Genomic DNA, 20,751 nt, shown 5'->3' on the forward strand with positions numbered 1-20,751 from the left:
CATGTAAGAAGTTGGCCTGTTGGTATAGAGCCAATATGAACAAAATTTAGTGAGCAAGTACAACTCAAGTACAACTCAAGGTGAGTAGGAGAGGCTGAAGCATGGAGTATATCTGATGACTGTCATTACCTATGTGCACTTTGGTACAGGAGAAGAAGGCTTGGTGGAAGTTGGCTCCCAGATATACTCTCCCTCCTTTCCTAGAATATGATGAAGCAAAGTGTTGTTGGATATAATGGTGGCTTGTAGTTCCAGATATTATGGTGTTGCCTTTTCTCCCTTTGCTTCTTTTCTCCCTCAGTAGTATATGTGGAAATTGGTCACCTGGCTTCCCTTGAAGAGAGAATGGAATCCAGCAGTAGATGTTCTGCAACATGAAGCACACAGCTGCCCAGCATGTTTCTGTGGGAATTACTGAAGAAGAATTTGAGGAAGGCACAAGAAATGTGTCATGCTATCTGTCTGGAACCCTCTTAGCCTGCAATACTGACATTGCCGTTTGCTGTATACTAGGTACAAATACTCAATCATTCTGCATTGCATGCAAGACAGAAGTTCTGTTGTGTACAGTGGCTGAGAATACATTTGTTTGGGGTTTTTCAGGATTTTCTCTTGCTGTCCAGGGCCTACACGCACAGGTAACATTAAGCCTTTGGAATAAAAAACCTCTAGGCTATGTCCCCACATGCAGTAGTGTGTGCTTGCAGCAACAAAAATAGTAACAAACTTGTGCCGCTACTTTTTGTCACTGAGCACACCCCTGCATTTGCTCTTTTGTGTGGGACAAAATGACTCTCTTTGGGCAAACTGCCCTTTCCCTGCTTCTCCTGGCTCCTGGCTTTCTGGAGGAGCCAGAGCACAACAAAAGGAGGGAAGAAGCCCTAGCCAACAGTCAGAGCATCTTCCTGGAGGACCGAGCCTCCTTGTCTGCTGGCACATGCTCCTATGGCATGTACCATGCTACTTTTTTTTTTTTTTTTTAGCATGTTTTTTGCTACCAGGATTTCCTGGTAGCAAATTTTGCCCTTGCACTGCAAATTTGCAGTGTGGGGCACATTTTAACATGAGGTTTTCAATGCCACAAGCTGCACATGCCTGCATGTCTGGATCTGGCCCTAAGGTCAGCATGCATCTTGGAACACTGCATGTAACCTGCTTCTTTCCTGTTCACTGCCTCCAAACATAGATGAAATGTGCTTTTGTATACAAATCTGGATCCTAACTTCCTGGCATATCTGTATGCTTTACATTTAGCGCTTGGTTGGGGAGAGTTCAGGCTAGGTTTTGTCATACAGCAAGCCTGCTATTAGACACCTATCAAGAGAGTATTTTTTTCAAAGTAGATGTTAAGCAGATATCAGAGCACTATTTGTGAGTAGGATTCATGAACTAATTAGTCACTCAGTCCATTACTCAGTAAGACTAGAAATAATTCGGCAGCTAGGATGAGGATAGTCCTTTCTCTGACAGCTTTCCCTGCATTTTGATCATTAAGCAATTCGGAGTTTAGCTCCATCCATCTTGTTTATCTGCCCTCAGGGGAAAGTAATCCCTGCATCCCAGCCATCTCAACAAGTTTGAAATTCAAGCATATTTTTGGTACTGTCAGTAAAATATCAAATAGTCACATTTTGATGTGAATATTGACATACATAACAGAGCTGGTGACTTTTTTTTAATGTATAGTATTAGGAAAACAAATCTTTATTCCTTCTGCCTACTGGACTGATTGTAACATCTCAACACAAGTTGTATGCCCTGCCCCCTCCTTAGAGAAGGCTAGAGTTGTAGCGAACATAGAGGTCATTAAAAAAACCGTTAGACTGAAACATGCTAATCATTCCCAGCAGCACTCCCAAGGCAAGCCAAAGACATCCCCAGTTCTACTCCACCTTTTTTGAGTCTTGGGTGAGATTTATTTACACTCACTTGGGTAAGAGATACAGCTTAAAATAATCAAGCCAATGTTTATTTTGGCTCTCCTTGAATCTCTTCCTCACATCAGAAATCTATCCAGTCCCTATGCAGTAAGTATGTCTTTAACAGATGCCTGTTATAGTGTCAGTATAAAGGATTAAGTACATTGGTTGCTCTAAAAAGGATATTTTTAACAGTGTAACAGTCCAAAATGTGGGACATTCAATCATTTCTACAAAAAACTTAGAATGCTGTGGTGCTCCTTCCCTTTGTGTCAATGAACCATTCTTTCCTATATGGGATTCTTCTTTTCTGATGTAAACATCTCTCAAAGGGAGGGTTCACCAAATTTGTTTGGTGGAGAAGAAATTTTGAGATTAGTGTACGGGCCGGGAGCGGTCCGAGGTTCTCGGGGGCGCGTGGTGGGGCTGTGGCCAGCAGCCCTGGCACGCGGGTCGGGGAATGCAGGCCGGTGGACCAGAATTAGGCACGGACGCTTAGCGGTTGATTAAAGATTATTTTACTTACACTGAAGATGGTCACGGTGCAGGCAGGAAAACTTGCTTGAGTTGCGGTTACAGACAGAAAAGAAGAGAGGTGGACAAGAGTTCCTTCCACGCGAACCTCTAGCCCAATCCGGTTGAAGGCTCTAAACACGCGAGCCCGTCGTGTCAACCAAAGAAAAAAACTCGGAGAAAAGAGCTCTGGATACACACACGAAGTTTGCTAGGCTTCGTGGAACTTGCGCGCAGGGAAGGGGTTCGTCGAGGGATCGTTCGGAGACGGGGAGAGGCCAGAGGTTGATCAGACCCCTGTAGCCTTCTCAAGGTATACGCTGGGTCGGATAGGCTCCACAGCGCTTAGAGATCTTCACGAGATGTGAAGTTCTCCTCCTCCTGATAGTTGTGGAGTCCTCCAACTTGGGCGTAAACAGCTTAAGCCTCTTATACGGCTAGCAAGCCAATCGCTAGCCGCCACGTGGGAGTAATTTAGAACTGGCCAATAGTGGGACACAAATTTGCATGCCGGTGGTGGGAACTCCTTTGCACCGTGCATTTCTCTTTGCAACTAAGAAATGCACCCTGCAAAGAAAGCTCCGAGTGGCAGGAAATAATTTAGCAGTGCCGAAGCGCGCACACACAAAATCACACCCTTGGGTTGTGACCATTAGAATTGGTTGTATTCCTCAAAATAAGATGTAATGAAGCAGTATGGTTAGCATATATATAGCATGAGCAGACAGATAGTATGGTATGTTAAGGTATGGACTTACAGTATGTTAGCTACCCTGTGTTAATTGCCCATGTGTATATTCTTACCCCTGCTAAGTACAGCCTACATTAATCAACTTATTTCCTTTTCATTGAAAGATGACTTACCTCATATTTAATGAAGCATAAGAGCATGCCTATTGGCACTTGCCATGCAGTAATTGACACACTGGGCATGTCTACACGAGATGCTAACTGTGCGGTAGCGTACAAGGCAAAAACCATGCTAATACAATACTGTGCAGTAATATTAGACTACTGTGCAGTTAGCATTACTAAAAAGCCATGTGCCGGCACTGCTGTGCAGTAGTGCCAGTTACTGTGCATTGATTTAGTACTTGGTTATACAAGTACTATACTTAATGCGCTATAACTATGGCACATCAGTGAATGTGTAGACACTCCCACTGTGAATGTATGCCCAGGCTTACCCTGTTGTAATACATCCATGTGCTCATATGCTTAGGTTGACTTTAACAAACTGTGTTTCAGGCTTCAAGTATGTACAGTTATGTAATGGCTTGTGCTAAAACACTACCATTTTAAGCACTGCGTTCTTAAAGCATTGGTTAAAAGTTTTATGTAGCCTTTTGTAGTATATATGTCAAAATATATTTTTTCAAACATGAGTCCACATATGTTTTTCTCAATTCTTTTGCATAAAGGATTTATCAGGTAAACGTATAATTAAAAGAATACCAATACCATCCCTAATGAAAGGAGGAGACCATGCAATGCCCATTCACCATTTCAGTTTTCTTTTGTGGTTTTACTTGTTCATGCTGGTGCTCTTGACAATGGCCTTTTTGTTGTACTCTCTGATTCCCTGTTTTTTTGTCTCAGTGTTTCAACACATGGAACTTAGCTCTGACTCTATCTGAAATTCTGGCTGCAGCTAGCATTAGAGAATCTGGTACCAACAGAGGTTCCCTGGTGACTTCCTGGTATTGTTGGGATAGGACTTGGACTCCTCTGCTGTCAAAGAGAAGCCAACTTGAGGTCATGGAGACTCCTTTATCTGTAGCGGAGGTGGAATTCTATCCAGAAAAGTATATGTGAACACTAGCCAGTAAAATATTTTGGGTGTGGTATAAAGCTAGCAGAAAAACACGTCCTTATTACTCATTAGATACTTGTTACTTATTAGGTCCTTTTTACTCATTAGAAATTCCATAGCACAGCACTAATCTGGTACCACAGCCAAATACTTAATTGGGTTACTACACCCTGCTTTGCTAAATTACTTCTCTGGAATTGATTGATTTAATTCTCTATATGGATGTTTAATTCAACCAGAAAGGTAGCTCTGTTTCAATCATCCACACACAGATGTGCTTATAGGCATGCATGCAGACATAGATCTAGATGAAGACTGGTTGGAAAAAATGTAGATGTAATCATTGTCTGTTGGAAAATTAAAGTCCCTTTAAAATAGGAATGCTTTGAGAAATCATGCCAATTTTGCTGAAATTTCACTGAGGGGGGTGGGGGGTAGGACAGACAACGGACAGGATGACATGGTTTCAAAATGTCCTATGTCAATATTGCAGGAAGAAAATTTGAACTTTTTTACTTTAGAAAAAAAAAATCTACTTCTGTAGTCTATTGTAAAGAAATAAAAATCTAATTCAGACTAATGGAATCTGAAGCAACTTCAGTGGAATTTGGCTTATAGTCTGCAAAGTTTCTTAGTAGTTTTCTAAGTGAAAAAGGTTTTATGGACATATAATTATGAAGTTGTTATTATTATATCTTACATTATCAGTCTAACTATACCTGTACATGACATCTGTATCTCCTACAGGTTACTTTTATTTAACATTATATTTACTGCTTCACAAGTTATGAGAACTGGAAAAATACTTTGAGATGCACCCATTTTTAGGATTATTCCTGGGGTTGTTTCATTGTTGAAGTGAAACTCATGAGGTTTCCATGGTATTTTTTTTGACGTTTAAAGTGAGGCTGCTTGATTAGACTCTGGCTGTGGGCATTAGTGGTCCATACTGTCTGTGTGACTGGCTGGTTTGGCTTTCCTGATAATATCAGGACCACACATCAGTTTCTTGTGGTGCACAACTGGGAGCCTCTTCAGTGAAACACACACAGACTGCATATACACATTCAAATAATCTGGGAGAATTATCACAGGTTTGTTCTCCTGGTGGGAAAAACTTACCCGGATATGCCTGAATAGACATTTGTATGCTGAACCTTTGAAGAGCGGAGAGCTTGCAGGGCTGACATTGCACAGCCAGGGAGCCCTTGTGCACATCTCAGACAACTCTGCAGGTTCCTTCAGTCTGCCTGGTGACAGATGGCTGTAGTACACAGGGCACTTCCAGTGCCTTTGTCTCCCTGCAGTACAATGTGGGGATTGTGAAGGGGTTATGTTCTATTCCCTGCTTGGCTGGAGCAATAGAGTCAAGCAAATGACACTGTCTCCCTGGAAGTAGCTGGAGGTGCAGCAAAACAACACAGGATGCTGATGTATTGTACTGCAGCTTCTGCCAGAAGAGAATGTGTACAGACATTTGCTCTCACTGGAAAAACTCTCCTTGGAGTGATTTAACTCTGGTTGTTCCCAGGTTATTTTACTTGTGGAGCAGCCATTTTTACTCTGGGAGAAAAATCCTGGACATCTGTACATTTGTTGTTTCTCCTGGGAGAGTCACTCCTCTCCCAGGTGAAACTAAATGTCTGTACATGGCCACAAATCCTATCTCATATTGTGTTGAGGAGGAGCAATGGGGAGGATAAGGAGAAGGCAGTCTGTAAGGATAAGGATGAAGATAGCTGGGATGAGAAAGTAAGTGATGAACTGGAGGAGAAAGAGGTGTGTTTCTAAGTTATCCTCTTCCTGTAACATATTGTCATTGTAGTAGCAGCAGCTTCTGGGTCTTTTCAGGTCTAGAAAAAAGTATCTTCTGATAAAAGCAACATGTTTCAGTTGTGTGCATTAGTACATTATTCCTTTACATCTGGGATGGTTAAATTAGTTGCTTTTCAGCTTTGTCCCTTGTGCATATGCTGATGGTCAGTGCATAGTCTGTTGGACTTACTGCTATCTTCACTTAGCTGTTTCTTTTGATCTTTTTTTTAACATGTTCAATCTTAACATTCTCACCAGGCGCATGTAGGTGCCATTGAAGTTAATGGACTCCATTGAAGTCAATGGAAGAAGAAGACTGGGCCTCGGGGCATCTGTGGTCCGTTTCTAGCTCTGCCACAGACTTCCTGTGTAATCACAGGCTAGTCATTTCATTGCTATGTGCCTTCATCGTTATCTTTTAGAACAGAGATAATAAATGCTTCCTTTGTCAGTCTTATCTACAGACACTGCAAGCTGGGCAGTGAAGGAACTGTCTCTTAGAGCTTTGACCTTGGGCTGGCCTTTAAATACAACTTAGTGTAAAATACAAAATTAATAATCAGTGATGTAGCATATACTTAAATCCAAGCCAGACTGTTCCTCTCTAGTGCAGGTTATATATTTTCTAAAATAAAGAGCCTCCAGTTCCTTTGATGACCAACAACGTTCACATAATAAAGCTATCTTTTACATTATGGAAATGTATAAAGATGATCTATAGCAATGGCCCTTAATGCTATCCAAGTCCAGATGGAATTGCCTGCTTGATCCAAAATCTCTTCTGTGTTGCCATGTGATAAGTCATGACCTTCATCATGTCTAGCCAAACTTTTTTTTTTAATCAGCCCCAGCACTTTTCATATTGCAAAACATACTAAACACTGTTTAAAATTGCTAAGGAAGCTGAGCGGTACATCAAGGAACATATTGCTCTCATATCATCTGGCATATATATATCTTTCGCTATTTAAGATTAAAACACATATGGAACTTGCTTTTAATTTGTCATTTTTATATTCTGAGTTGTTGAGTCCCGGCCTCAGCTGGGATGTCACATTAATTCTGTTTAAAACTTGGGGAGCAAGTGGGTTGGTTTGAGTTAGCTGTGTGCTGTATAATGATTCTGAGTTTAAGCACTGTTATCTCCAGCAAATGTCTTTGCTACAATAGTCATCTGTGTGGAGCCCTGGAGCAATTCTTGGCTTTTTTACTTGTATCACTTCACTATCAAAGCTGAAATGATTAATATTCACAGAAAAATAGATTTTCCCAAAGCAAATCTTCCTTTCTATTTCTATTTGGTGAGAACCAAGCCTTCTGCATATATTATATGGTCCTGCTAGAGCCAGTTCTGAGAAGTGAGGATGTATATCTGTGAATGTGCTACAAACACATCAGTGCCTAGGCATGGTAATTGGAAGGAAATTGTAAACACATCCAGATACCTGCCTCCTTTCTTATCTTTCCTGATGCAGAAATCCTGATCCACATTTTTGGTCCTGTTCTCCCTTCACTGAGGCTGGTGTAGAATCAGGGATGACCCTCTTGAAGAGGATGGACTTGTTTTGTGTGCAAACTCGAGCAGAATCAGGCCCTTTGTCACTTCACAAATCGATTGCTGTGCTTTTTTTGCTTACTGCTTGTTTGACTAGAAGGTGACGGCTAGTACAAAGCACACCAGCTGCCTGGCGTGAAGAGGCAGAATTGCGTGATTGCCCCAATCGTAGCCTGGTACACGCGGAACCTATCAAAGCTTAGGTCAGTTATAAAGACCAGGATTTTCAAGATTAGGCACTTAGCTAAATTGCCTGGGGTTTTTTTTGTGTGTGTTTTTTTTTTTTTTAAGTGCAGAGCACCCAGTAGCTTCTATTGACCTGAAAATACTGAGCACTTCTGAAATGAGTTTACTTCCTTAGAAGCCTGAATATGCATTTAGGGTCCTAATTTAAGATATTCCTTTTTTAGGGTACTTTAGCTGACTTTGTTTAAGGTCTTGTATAAAGAGGGGGAAAGGGTCTGATTTAAAGCCTGCTGAAGCCAAAAGGTTCTACTGCTTTCCATGGGCTTTGGATCAACTCCCAGGAACCATTAACCTGCAGGATACCGGTTTTAAGCTGTAGGTCCTCTTGAATCTTTCCCCCCCAAAATGTGAGAGTGGTTGCTCCTTTAACAATGGGGCATTTTGCTTTGCAGAAATGAATGCCCTTTGCTATTCAGAACATCTCCATTTTCTCACCCATTTCAGACCAACTTAAAAAAAACATATTTATATTTTACTGGCTTTTAACTGATTTAAATTAATTATTAAATCCATCAAATGGGTAAATTTAATTCTAATGTTACTGCAAAGTGCCTTAAGAAGTCTTGGCATGATAGAGTTTAAAAATTTCAAAGAGGTTACCAATGGAAGATCCAAGGGTTAATTTATAATGGGTCTCTTACTGCCAGGTCTCTGAATGCAGAAAGCAATGGGTGGTTTTTGTATGGAATAGGCTTGCAGGATCTGGCAGGCATCTTTTTTCTGTTGCTCTGGTGTAAAACTGGAGTGATTCCACTGACATTGACAGGCTAGATCACCAGCTATGGCTCCTCTGTCACTGAGAAGACACTCAAGCCCAATATTTCCAAGGGCCCTGATCCTGAGACTATGCTGCCTAGAGAACAAGGGAGATACAGGCCCATTATTATTGCCTGTGTGAAATCAGTGCTAGCTTAAACAATCAGGAGCACAGCCAGGTTGAGCAAGTGGCTATGCCCCGATTGTGGGTGTTGCATGTGTCCACAACAGTTGGGTCTGTGACAGCTGTAGCAGGGGGATGAGCAGCTTTGGTATGCTACCTGTACCAGCCCCTGGTAAATGCTGACTTTTTCTTTTTTGCTCCATGTGCTGGTTACTGCCAGGGAAGAAGGAAGAACCAAGGGCTTGGTGAACTCATTCAGCACAAAAATTTGGCATATGTACACGGCACAAAATCACTCCTGTGCCTCACAAATGTCCCATGTGTAATGGACTGTGTAAGTTAACTGTAATGCACTGCACCGTAGATATGCGACAGCAGGGGGAGCAACCCTGCTAACTGAATATGAACTGCAAAACTGTACTAACTGCATATAACTACAACTCCTAGAGACTCTGGGGGCTGGGAGACAAAAGACAGAGGAAGCAGGAAGCAGGAGCAGAACTGAGAAGCAGCAGCAGAGCACAGCTGCAGAGGACAGGGGAAACATGGGGTCAGAGACTCCAGAGGAGTGATGGAGCCGGGACTCTTGCAGGACATGGACATGTGGACAGCAGTTGAGTGCTCTCAGGACTAGAGGCTGGTTTGGGACACCTCTGGAGGTGTGGGAGGGTACAAGGGTCTTTGAGTGTCTGTACCTTGGTACTACTGTGTGTTGTTACCTGTTCTTGAGTGAATACACCACAGCGTTACTGTTTGTTATCTGTTATTCTGTTTCTAGGTATATGTACTTTAATGTTAATATTTATCTACTTGTATTTGTTAATTTCTCCCTAGCCTGTTGGCTTGTGACCCTAATCCCTAACATTTTCTGCATAAAATTGGGAACCTTCCTTTTGGCTTCCTGTATCAGTTCCTGGGGTGGTGGGATTTGTTATAACTGGTGGCAGCGGTAGTTATAGGCTGTGTAGGGTGTGTATAAATTTTATTGCTGCATGGGTATTTGAGCAGGAGGATGAGTACCTCAGGGGAGGGACCCCCATTCCGCAACCTAGTGTCTCAAGGCCAGTATTCAACCCAGAACCCTTTAGTGGGGAACACCAAGAATGGCAGACTGGCATTAACAGTTTGAAATAGCATCTGAACTAAATGAGTGGGATGGGACCACCGAGCTAAAATTTCTGAGACTGTTACTCATAGGGAGAGCCAGAGAGGCCTACCATGGGACCATGCCGCTTTTTTTAACCATAAGAGGATGGCAACAGAGTCAGCACAAGAGTTTGGCCATAAAAGCCTTCCTACAAGTTGGCCCACAGGTACAAGACCTACTGCCCCATGATTACTTTGTCAACAATGCCTTCCATGGGGATGTGCAGGCTCAACTCTGGGAAAACCCCAGACCCTAAATGAGCCCATGTCACTTGCCACCGAGGTAGAGCTGGTAAAAAAGCTGGGGGCTTTAGGTATCCAGGGCACCAAAGCAAGGGTACATGTGCATGCCAAAAAAGAAGTCAAAAGAAGCCAAAAAATTAACAGGAGGAACTGGTCCTTCTGTTAAACAAAAATGACTACAATCTCATAGGGATAACGGAGACCTGGTGGGAATCCTCCTATGACTGGACTATGGGTATAAATGGCTATACCCTGTACAGGAGAGATTGTGCTGATAAAAGGGGTGGGGGTGTAGCTCTCTATGTGAAGGAGAGCTACACGTCCCTACAAGCTGAGTTTGGCACCCAACGAGGATGACTGGAGACCCTTTGGGTTGGAATACAAGGGGAACATGGTGAAGGAGATACAATGGTAAGAGTCTACTACAGACCTCCAAATCAGGAACAAGAGCTTGACCATGAATTCGCCAAGGAACTGGCCAAGGCTGCACACTCTCTGAGCATGGTTGTCATGGGAGACTTCAACCACCCAGACATCTCATGGGAAGAGCACTCAGCCAAATGTGATCAGTCTCAAAGCTTCCTCACATGCGTGAATGAGCTCTATCTGTCTCAAGAAGTTTATGGGCCAACAAGAGGTAAGGCGCTGCTTGACCTGGTACTGGCCAAAGGGGATGATCTGATCAGTGACCTAAGAATCAAAGGGAAGCTGGGTGACAGTGACAACGAGTTGATCACTTTCACTATCCATTGCATAGCTGGCAAGTCAGCCAGCAATGCAGTAGTCCTCAACTGTAGGAAAGCCAACTTTCATAAGCACAGAAGGCTTGTTCTTGAGGCCCTGAGAGGCCATGATTTGACAGGGAGGGGGGTTCATGATGAGTGGTTGCTCCTTAAGCAATCCTAGAAGCACAAGGGAAGTCTACCCCAACCTGTAGGAAAGATGATAAAAGGGCTCAACAACCCCCTTAGCTCAACAAAGAACTCATGGACCTCCTACATTTAAAAAGAGAGGTGTATAAAGGCTGGAAGACAGGGAACACCACTAAGGAGGAGTATTTTGCACTGGTCTGCACCTGTAGGGAGCAAACTAGGAAAGCCAAGGCTGCAACTGAACTCAAACTGGCTACACGAATCAGGGACAATAAAAAGTCCTTCTTCAGATATGTGGGGAGACTAAAGAAAAACAAGGTCAACATTGGACCCCTGCTAAACCAATTGGGGCAGCTGACTACTGACACCCAGGAAAAAGCCAATCTGCTTAATGATTACTTTGCATCAGTTTTTCACCAGCCCAAAGGGACCACCCTGTCTAACATGATGCGGGATGACCAGGGTGAGGGTGAATATATGCCCACCATTGGCATAGATCTTGTGAGGGAACACCTTGAGAGGCTGGACCCCCACAAATCATCTGGTCCGGATAGATTGTACCCAAGAGTGCTAGAGGAACTGGCAGACATCATAGCGCAGCTACTGGCAAGGATATTCAAGAACTCGTGGAGCTCGGGCGAAGTACATGAAGATTGGAAGAGGGCCAATGTGGTGCCTATCTTCAAGAAAGGGAGGAAAGAACACCTGGGAAACTACAGGCCAATCAGTTTGACCTTAATCCCCCAGAAGATCTTTGAAAAAATTATTAAAGAAACTATTATTGACAGGCTAACAGAAGGCAATATTCTGAGGGATAGTCAGCATGAGTTTGTTGTGGGTAAGTCTTGCTTGACCAACCTAATTTCCTTCTATGACCAGGTGACATATCACCTGGACAAAAGGGAAAAGGTTGATATCATATATTTGGACTTTAAAAAAGCCTTTGACCTGGTATCCCATGATGTCCTCATGGAAAAATTGGGCAATTGTGCCCTTGACTATACCACAGTCTGATGGCTGGGGAACTGGCTCCAAGGCTGAACCCAGAGGGTGGTAGTTGACAGAACCAAATCAACATGGCACTCAGTAACCAGTGGTGTCCCCCCAAGACTCCATTCTTGGACCTGTACTCTTTAATGTCTTTATAAATGATTTGGACTCTGGTGTCCAAAGCGGACTGGCTAAATTCACTGATGACGCCAAACTTTGGGGAAAAGTATCCACATTTGAGGATAGGTTGGTGATCCAGGCCAACCTCAATAGGCTTGCAAGGTGGGCAGATGAAAACCTGATGGCATTCAATATGGAGAAATGCAAGGTGCTCCACCTCGGGGAGTGGGGGAACCCACATCACACTTACAGGCTTGGCAATACTACACTCACTAGCACCATGACCGAAAGAGACTTGGGGGTCATGACTGACCATAAGATGAACATGAGCTACCAACGCGATACTGCAGCTGGCAAGGCAAACAAAACTCTGGCTTGAGCAAGACCCAGGAAGTCATCCTCCTGCAGTACTTGGCCTTGGTGAGGCTGCAGCTGGAGTACTGCATCGAATCCTGGGCTCCACAATTCACGAAGGATGTGGAAAAGCTTGAAAGAGTCCAGAGGAGAGCCACACACATGATCAGACGGCGAGAGAACATGCCTTATGAAGAGAGGCTGCGTGCTATGGGACTCTTCAGCCTGGAGAAGCTCAGGCTCAGGGATGACTTGGTGGCAGCCTACTAGTACATAAGGGGTGTGCATCAGGATCTCGGGGAACGCCTGTTCACCAGAGCACCTCAAAGGATGACAAGGTCCAATGGTCACAAACTCCTTCGAGACCGTTTTAGGCTGGACATAAGGAAAAACTTTACTGTCCGAGCCCCCAAGGCCTGGAATAGACTGCCTCCAGAGGTGGTGCAAGGACCTCTGGACACTTTTAAGAAACACTTGGATGCTTATCTTGCTGGGATCCTTTAACCCTAGCTGACTTACTGCCCCTTGGGCAGGGGGCTGGACCCGATGATCTTATGAGGCCCCTTCCAACCCTAAATGTATGCTCTCCTGACCTCAGCCATTTTCCTCCAGCTGTGCCTACTAGCTCAGAGCCCACTATTCAGGGCTGCAAGCTTTAGGCACAATGGGTGTTGCAGACTTGAGGGCCTGTCACCATGTATCATGCCACTGCCTTTAAATCCTAACCAGCTTCTCCCTGCTGGGCTCAGAGCTAACCTCCCAGTCTCTGTTCTCTGTCTTCCCAATTGTATGTGAATATGGGTGTGAGCATTTTCTGTATAAAATTGGGAACCTTCCTTTTGGCTTCCTATAACAGTTCTTGGGGTTGCAGTATTTATATAGACTGCTTCTTTTGTAGGCCATTCAGAGTTCTTAGTTGGCTTTTCAGGCTGGGACTGGTCTTCTCTGCCCTTCCTTGTTTCTTCAATTGATGAACTCTATTTCCCCACAAGCTAGGACACTGAGGAAGGTCTCACCTCATCTCAAATCACATTGCACCAGATCAGGACATGATTCTGGAACAGGGTACAGGGCTCTGAGGCCAAGGTTTGGCTTGGTGGTTTGGGTTCCTTTACAATTCTGCTCTTGCTAAATCACCAGAAGAGCTGTGGTTGTTCTACACCCATAACATAGGCAGGTTTTGTCAGGATTTGCCTCCAACAGATTTAATAGAGAGTTATAAAAATAAGGTACCAGCATATATTGATGCTACTAATATCATATAGCAAGAACCCAAGTAGTTACAGGAAGTTTTTGACCCTCTGTGTCACTAAGCCAACAGATAATCTATATAGATAATGCAGACAAATGTAAAACAATAAACCTTTGATCAATACATCAATACAAAGAGCTCCGTGTGGACTGGAACATTCATTCAAGGGCTAAGAAAGGGACTTTCAAGAATAAGTTCCAAGTCATTGTTGGCTTCAGTGGAAAAGGCAGGCTGGATTCTGGGATGTATGACAGCCAGTATAAAATAAAAACTGAAAGGTGCTATTTACCCTTCATCACAAATTTTATATCAAGTTTAGGTCATTATTATTATTATTATTATTATTATTATTATTATTATCGTGCACAATGAAGGAATGTGATTGCTTTGAAGAGTGTGCAACATATGACAACCAGGATGATTCCAGATTTCAAGAATGCCTTTTTTTTTTTAAAGGGTAATGTGTTTGAGTAAAAAGCTATTACAGATGAGAAGCAATAAAGGTAGAATATTGGAGACGGCTTAATACACGCGAGCAGGAAGTTGTAAAACCCAATCTAAAAATTAGGAATATTCAGGGAATTCAGATAAAAGAATTTAATTCCCTCAGGCTGGATTGTGACACCTCTACTGACACTGAATAGGACTTGATATCTTCCCTTCAAGCCTGTAGTACTTTATGTAGAATAAGGGCATCATATAGTTTGGATTCTAATGCTATGCAGCATAAATCTGTTCTCCCTTTACTTCAGTGGTGTTACACAAAGAATAAATTTGGCTCCAAAGCTGCACAAGAAGTAAGATCGTTAGAACAAAGAATATCAGCTTGGGGAAACTATCAGATACTTTGTGTGTGGAGAATGCAGAGAATAATTGCAGTGACAAAGAGGGGTGGGGCAGGGGATCTGCAGCTGAGATGAACTTCTTGGAAATAGACCTGTAAGGCTAAGTGGCCTTTTCCTGTGTAGCAAATTGCTCTGGTATGTCTGTAAGTGTGTGCTGACCAAGAAATAGTAAGAACCTGATTCTCATTTACACTGAAGCCACTTTACGCTGCTCTGACAGCGTAAACCTCATGGTAAAGGTCTTTTTATACTATCAAAGCAGGGTAAAGTGGCCTTTGCATAAATAAGAATAAGTTTCAGTAACCTTTCTTATGTGATTTGTTTTGTGTTAAAAAAGCATTGGAACAGTAATGGACTTTTCATGGGAATAATTGTATGGCATATCTACATTAAAGCTACTTTTATTGATATTTGAACACAGAGCTAAAGAAAATAGAATGACAAAGTATTAATCTATTACATTTTTTGCATAAATATAAAGCAGCAGTTAATACCACTTTTAGAAAGACTTCATCACTATTATTTACTAATCCCACAATGCAAAAAGAATTCAGAGAGAGCATCTGACCCAGTACTGCAAAGGCTACTGTTTCACCATTCGCCTTTTATGGCACCAGTGTTTGATCAAAAACTATCCATTCCCATTCATTATAACAGTATTTTTTCCTCTTTCTCTTTTAACTTAACAATTTGAGTTTTTAAGTGCAAGAAATAACAGCTATGTCCAGAGTATAATACTTGTATAATGGGTACACAGAAATAACATCTAGCAGGCCAATGCTATTATAAATAGTGTGTGATCTATACAGAGTACTATAATAGAACTGTAATTACCCTGGATCTCTGATGCAGTTCCACGTGTGGAATTCTCAGGGAGCCAAAGGGTTTTAGCACTTGTGGCAGCTGCAGTCTCAGTCCTGATGAGCGAATTCCTGGAGCACTTGCAGGCAGATGTGACCAACATGTGCCCGATTAGAAAACCAAAACCAAAATTAAAGTTTCTGGCTTTTCCTCTGTCCTAACCTTTGTGATCCATATAAATACACTCAGTAGATAAGCTGCAAATAGTTCATCCTTAATGCATTTACTCTTGGATCCAGGAATAGCTTCCAGATGCAGTCTTAGATGTCTGTTTCATTATTATAGGTAAAGGAAAGTCACTTATATGTAGCTGCCCCGAGAAAGGCAAAAGTGTGTGAATCTATGGCTGATGTCCTGTTCATTCAGTATACTGTTTGGCCACTAGTGGAGCCCATGGGGCTCATCTCTCTTCCATTGTATAAAAGTTATCACAGTCTGTTGCTGTTTCCCAATGCCCAAACTTCTGAGTCTGTAGCCAAGCCAAGTTAATTTCTAAAAATAGTTTACTCCCTTCTATCAGGTCCCAAGCAAGGAGATGAGGAAGGGACTTGCAACAAGGTACTCCCTCAGTATGTACTAAGCATGATCTTAACCATATCTCACCTCTACCTTTTGGACATCAGAGGTGGGGTTACCCTTTTACAGGGGTGGACAGTTATTTTGGCTGGAGGGCCACTTAATCAGTTTTGGTGCCCTCTTGAGGGCCACATCTCTCTGTCTCTCCCCCTCCCTCCCTCCCTGGAGCTGTAGCATGCCCTGGCCCTTTCCTCTCTCTCTCCTCCTTCCCAGACCTGTAGCACTGCCCGATCCTCTGTCTCTCTTCACCCCTCCCCAGAGCTCTAGCACCCCCTGATCTTCCCTCTCTGTCTTCCTCCCTGGAGCAGCAGTATACCCTGATCCTCTGTCTCTCTCCCTCCCTGTTTTCCACCGCCACACAGAGCTGTCTCATGTCCCAATCCCAATCCCCACTTGGTACCTGCCAGCCCTGTGTTCAGGTTCTGAATGCCACCACCTGCCCAGTGCAATGGAAGCAGCCTCAGGTGGCACCAGCATCAGCTATGAATGCACTCAGCGAGTTCTGGGTGAGGATTGGGATATCCACCTGGGTTCATGGCTGATGCCGCCACATCAGTGCTGGGCGGAAGAAGTCCCCCTTTGCCCACCTGCACAGTGGAAGCTGTCTTGTCTGCCTGCCCATCACCACATGATGGGCAGAGCTGGAGTCACTGGCCACCTGTGGACCAGATCCCATGAGTTGGTGGTTGCCCACTCGCAGGCCAGATACAATCAGTTGGTTGGCTGTATTTTGTCCACTCCTGCCCTGTTATGATCCTTGGTTGGTGCCATGAAAGATCAGATCCATTAACTGGAGGCAGTAGCAAGGTCACAAACTTGATGTAGGCCAATCACTAGATGGTTACAAAGACACACGTGTCCAAGTGTTGTGCGTATCTTCTGGGGCATGCTGTGCTACTTTGATGCTGCTCTTGTGATTGGGGAAAGCGGACGTAGCTGGATCAGTGACTCAAAAACAGTACTTCCCAGTACCATACTTACTTCAATGCCATCCTAACCCTGCGAGATTTGCACCGTGGACTCTGCGGGTAGATCATTTGGCAGCTAGAGTAGTTCTACTCTGTGCCTGACCATAATCACAGACAGCAGCTTGCACCTGGGAAATGCTTCCTTACAGGGTTTTAAGGTGTGCACTTGATCTTGGTGTTTTGTGTGTTTGACATTTTCCCCCTCTGGTGAACAAAACCCAGAGGGGGAGAGCGTAAGGGATGAACAGAAAACATTGTAGTATCAGGTGTTGGAAGAAAGCTTGATCAGGTGGATAGCTGGGATGGAAACAAGGGTTATGGGAAACACCTGCTGGCTGCATAAGAGAGCAGGAAGCTGAGGGAGACGTGAATGGAGAAGATGCAGCTGTTGTACAAGTCAATAGAGTTGGCAGGAGAAGAGTCATCCTCCCTTCTGGGCTGCTTGTGTGGGGCTACTGGGATCAGAGAAAAAGGGGTATGACCAAAGGACTGTAGAAGAGAAGGGGAGCATTTTAGGAGAGGGGCCCAGGGCTGGAAAGAAACTGTTTTGAGACATGGGGAATGGTTTAAAGGGCCCCTGGGAGGGAGCTATAATTGGCAGCACAGCAGCTGTATGTGGGGTCAGAGCATGGGGAAACATGGCAGCTGACTGGACAGCATGTGAATGTCAGGCCAAAGGAGGGCTGATGGAGGAGCATAGGTATTGGGGATGCATGTAAAAAAGGAGTATCCAAGGGAGGCCTTGGGGAGTTCCCTTTTAAAGGGGCAGCAGCACCAAATTGCTAACAAGTGCTGGGTGGGGTGGGGTGGGGTGGGGGGAAATAGGTGTATGCTTGTGTAACAGAGTTAGATCAGGCTCTCTTACAGCATGGTCTATGTCCAGTTAGGCTTATGCTTTGACTTGTTGCAACAAGGAAAGTTTGGTGTGATTGGACCATTCACCCTGAACTTCTGATTGGACTAGCCGTGATCCAGGGATGTGGCTCAAGATGATTGGAAAATTCACTCTGAACTCCTGATTGGATGAGCTGCTATCTGGGAGCATGGCCCCCTGAGGGGATAAAAGAAGGCATGCAGCAGCCAGGGGGAGGAGGGGAGGTGGGGAGAGTGCCACATAGAACTCTGAGCGCTGGAGAAAGATATTGCAGGCAGGGATCGCAAAACTGCAGGTTTTCACTGAGCCATGGAACGGGACATAAACTCCTCCCTGGGGTCAGGAGCCTGGTAGTAAGCTGCACATGCTTGCCAGAGCCCCTGCTGAGGGGGAGGAGCTGGGTTCTAGCCAAAGGAGGTTGACTCAACCCAGCCCGCAGGAGGGGTGACTGGTAAGAGACTGATCCAGGGAGGATCTATGACTGCTGCATTATAGAGTAGTGGTTTCCAACCTTGGGTTGCAACCCAAATGAGGGTCACGGGGGCAAAGCTGGCGGCACCACACACAAAAGATGAGCTGCACCCCCTACCAGGAGCTCCCCTGACCCTGTGCTGCCGCACTCCACTCCCAGCAGCAGGTCGTGGCAAAAAAAGGTCAGGAACCACTGTTATAGAGTGTAAGACCCTGAAGGGGCTATGTGAGCGACTCAGAACTTTGCTGCCTCTCCCATGCAGGTAGAGAGTGTGTGTAAAAGACTGGGTTGTTAGTTGTATTCAAGACCAGTGCAACATTCGTCACCAGGAGTCGTATAGCATCACTACAAGCAACATAGGGCAAAAGTCATCTAGGAACTGACCTGAGGGTCGAATATAAGGGTTTGTCCCCCCCCCTCCAATTCTAGGCTAGTCCCAAATTTCCAGAAGAGGCTGTTTGGGGTTTCACACTGCTGTAGTATAGGTATCATAGTTATTAGTATGTAATAATTATCAGTATCTTTGGTGTATATATTGATCCTTATGGTCTTTTCTACCTCTCCTTTTGTCCCTATGTAAATAAATTGTATATAGTTAAGTACTGGTGTCTGATCAAAGGTTTCAAGGCTCTAGGTATCCTTCTGTAGGGAGACTCTCCACACTCTTGGAAGAGGGGCTCCAAGGCGGGAACCCCAGGGATCCATAATTGGCTGCAGCTGGCAGTTAGCTCTGCCTCCCTGGTTACACTTGTATTTGATTGGTTGCCAGCTGATTGAGTTAAAGAGATCAGACTTCCCTATCAGGATGTTCTGAGTTAGTTGGGTGACTGAGAATGGCCAGGTAATGAACAAACGTTTTTGCAAATATACATTCACATACAGTAGGTCATATTACCTTGAACTCCACTGTGTGGGGAAAAAAAGAGATCTCTGCCAAGGCCTCTAAGTGGAAAGAATTCCTTCCACATGGCTTGTGGATCTGGGCTGAGGTCCAGGGGAAGAAGTAACCTGAATGCTTAATATTTAATTGCATTTTGGGCTCAATTGGCAATCCTCTTGCAGTCAGGGAATATGATAATGTTCTAATGGTCCTGCCAGCCTGTCTTGATCTGGGTATCCTTATACTCTCTTTTCACGTTTCTTAGACTCCTTTTAGTTCCCTAATGTAGTGGTGGTGGGATGACTGTTTCCATATAAGTCAGTGCATCTCCATTCTCCTCACTGTTCATATCAGAGATGTAACTCTCTGTTCCATAGCATCCTTTTTGTCTGACATGATTTTTTAGTTTCTGTCCACAAGAAAGTTTATATTGTTTTGAGAACATGGAAAATACCAGCCTATGTCAGACATACTCTCGAAACAGTCCAGGGTCCTATCACTGACAGTGTCCAGTACTGATGCTTCAGAGAATGCTGGAAGACTGGCAGTCATGGGAAGGCCTTGCCACAGTGAAATTTTCTTCCTAACCCTCAGTAGATAAGTTTGCTTATCCCCTTTGAAGGATGATGGTTTACTTTCCTTCCCCAAACTCCTATTTCTTTTCAATGTAACCCTGGTGGCGGCCCTACCTGCAACCACATCCAAGCTTTTGGGATCCTGGGGTATGAATAGGTCTTGGTCTATTCCCTTCCCGTCTACAGGCTGGGAGCCACTACTCATAGATGTTAGGGTCGGAAGGGGCCTCAATAGATCATCGAGTCCGACCCCCTGCATAGGCAGGAAATATGCAGGAAAGAGTGCTGGGTTCAGATGACCCCAGCTAGATGCCTATCTAACCTCCTCTTGAAGATCTCCAGGGTAGGGGAGAGCACAACCTCCCTTGGGAGCCCTTTCCAGATTTTTGCCACTCTGACTGTGAAGAAGTTCTTCCTAATGTCCAGTCTAAATCTGCTCTCTGGTAGCTTATGGCCATTATTTCTTGTGACCCCCAGGGGCGCCTTGGTGAGTAGAGCCTCACCAATTCCCTTCTGTGCCCCCATGATGAATTTATAGGCAGCCACAAGGTCGTGTCTCAACCTTCTCTTGCAGAGGCTGAAGAGGTCCAGGTGCCCTAGTCTCTCCTCGTAGGGCTTGGCCTGCAAGCCCTTAACCATATGAGTGGCCCTTCTCTGGACCTTCTCCAGGTTATCCACATCCCTCTTGAAGTGCGGCGCCCAAAACTGGATGCAGTACTCCAACTCGCGTCTGACCAGTGCCCGATACAGGGGAAGTATCACCTCCTTGGTTCTGTTTGTCATGCATCTGCTGATGCATGATAAAGTGCAGTTAGCTTTGCTGATAACTTCATCATGCTGACGAAGTCATGTTCATCTTGGAGTCCACTAGGACTCCGAGATCCCTTTCTGCTTCCGTGCTACCGAGCAGGTCATTTCCTAGGCAGTAGGTGTGCTGGACATTTTTCCTCCCTAGGTGCAGCACTTTGCATTTCTCCTTGTT

General features: G+C 44.3%; 2 long non-coding RNA genes across 2 annotated transcripts in view; both read left to right on the forward strand.

Moving 5' to 3' along the window:
• Positions 1–20,751, forward strand: part of LOC102385237 — a 73,967-nt gene that overhangs the window by 25,917 nt on the left and 27,299 nt on the right. The window lies entirely within an intron of this gene.
• Positions 365–9,617, forward strand: LOC112550151. Its single transcript, XR_003093819.1, has 3 exons — positions 365–513; positions 604–638; positions 8,962–9,617. It is a non-coding gene; the product is annotated as an uncharacterized LOC112550151 (long non-coding RNA).

The sequence above is a fragment of the Alligator sinensis genome, unplaced genomic scaffold (assembly GCF_000455745.1).
Source record: "Alligator sinensis unplaced genomic scaffold, ASM45574v1 scaffold560_1, whole genome shotgun sequence".
In the NCBI taxonomy this organism is placed as follows: domain Eukaryota; kingdom Metazoa; phylum Chordata; order Crocodylia; family Alligatoridae; genus Alligator; species Alligator sinensis.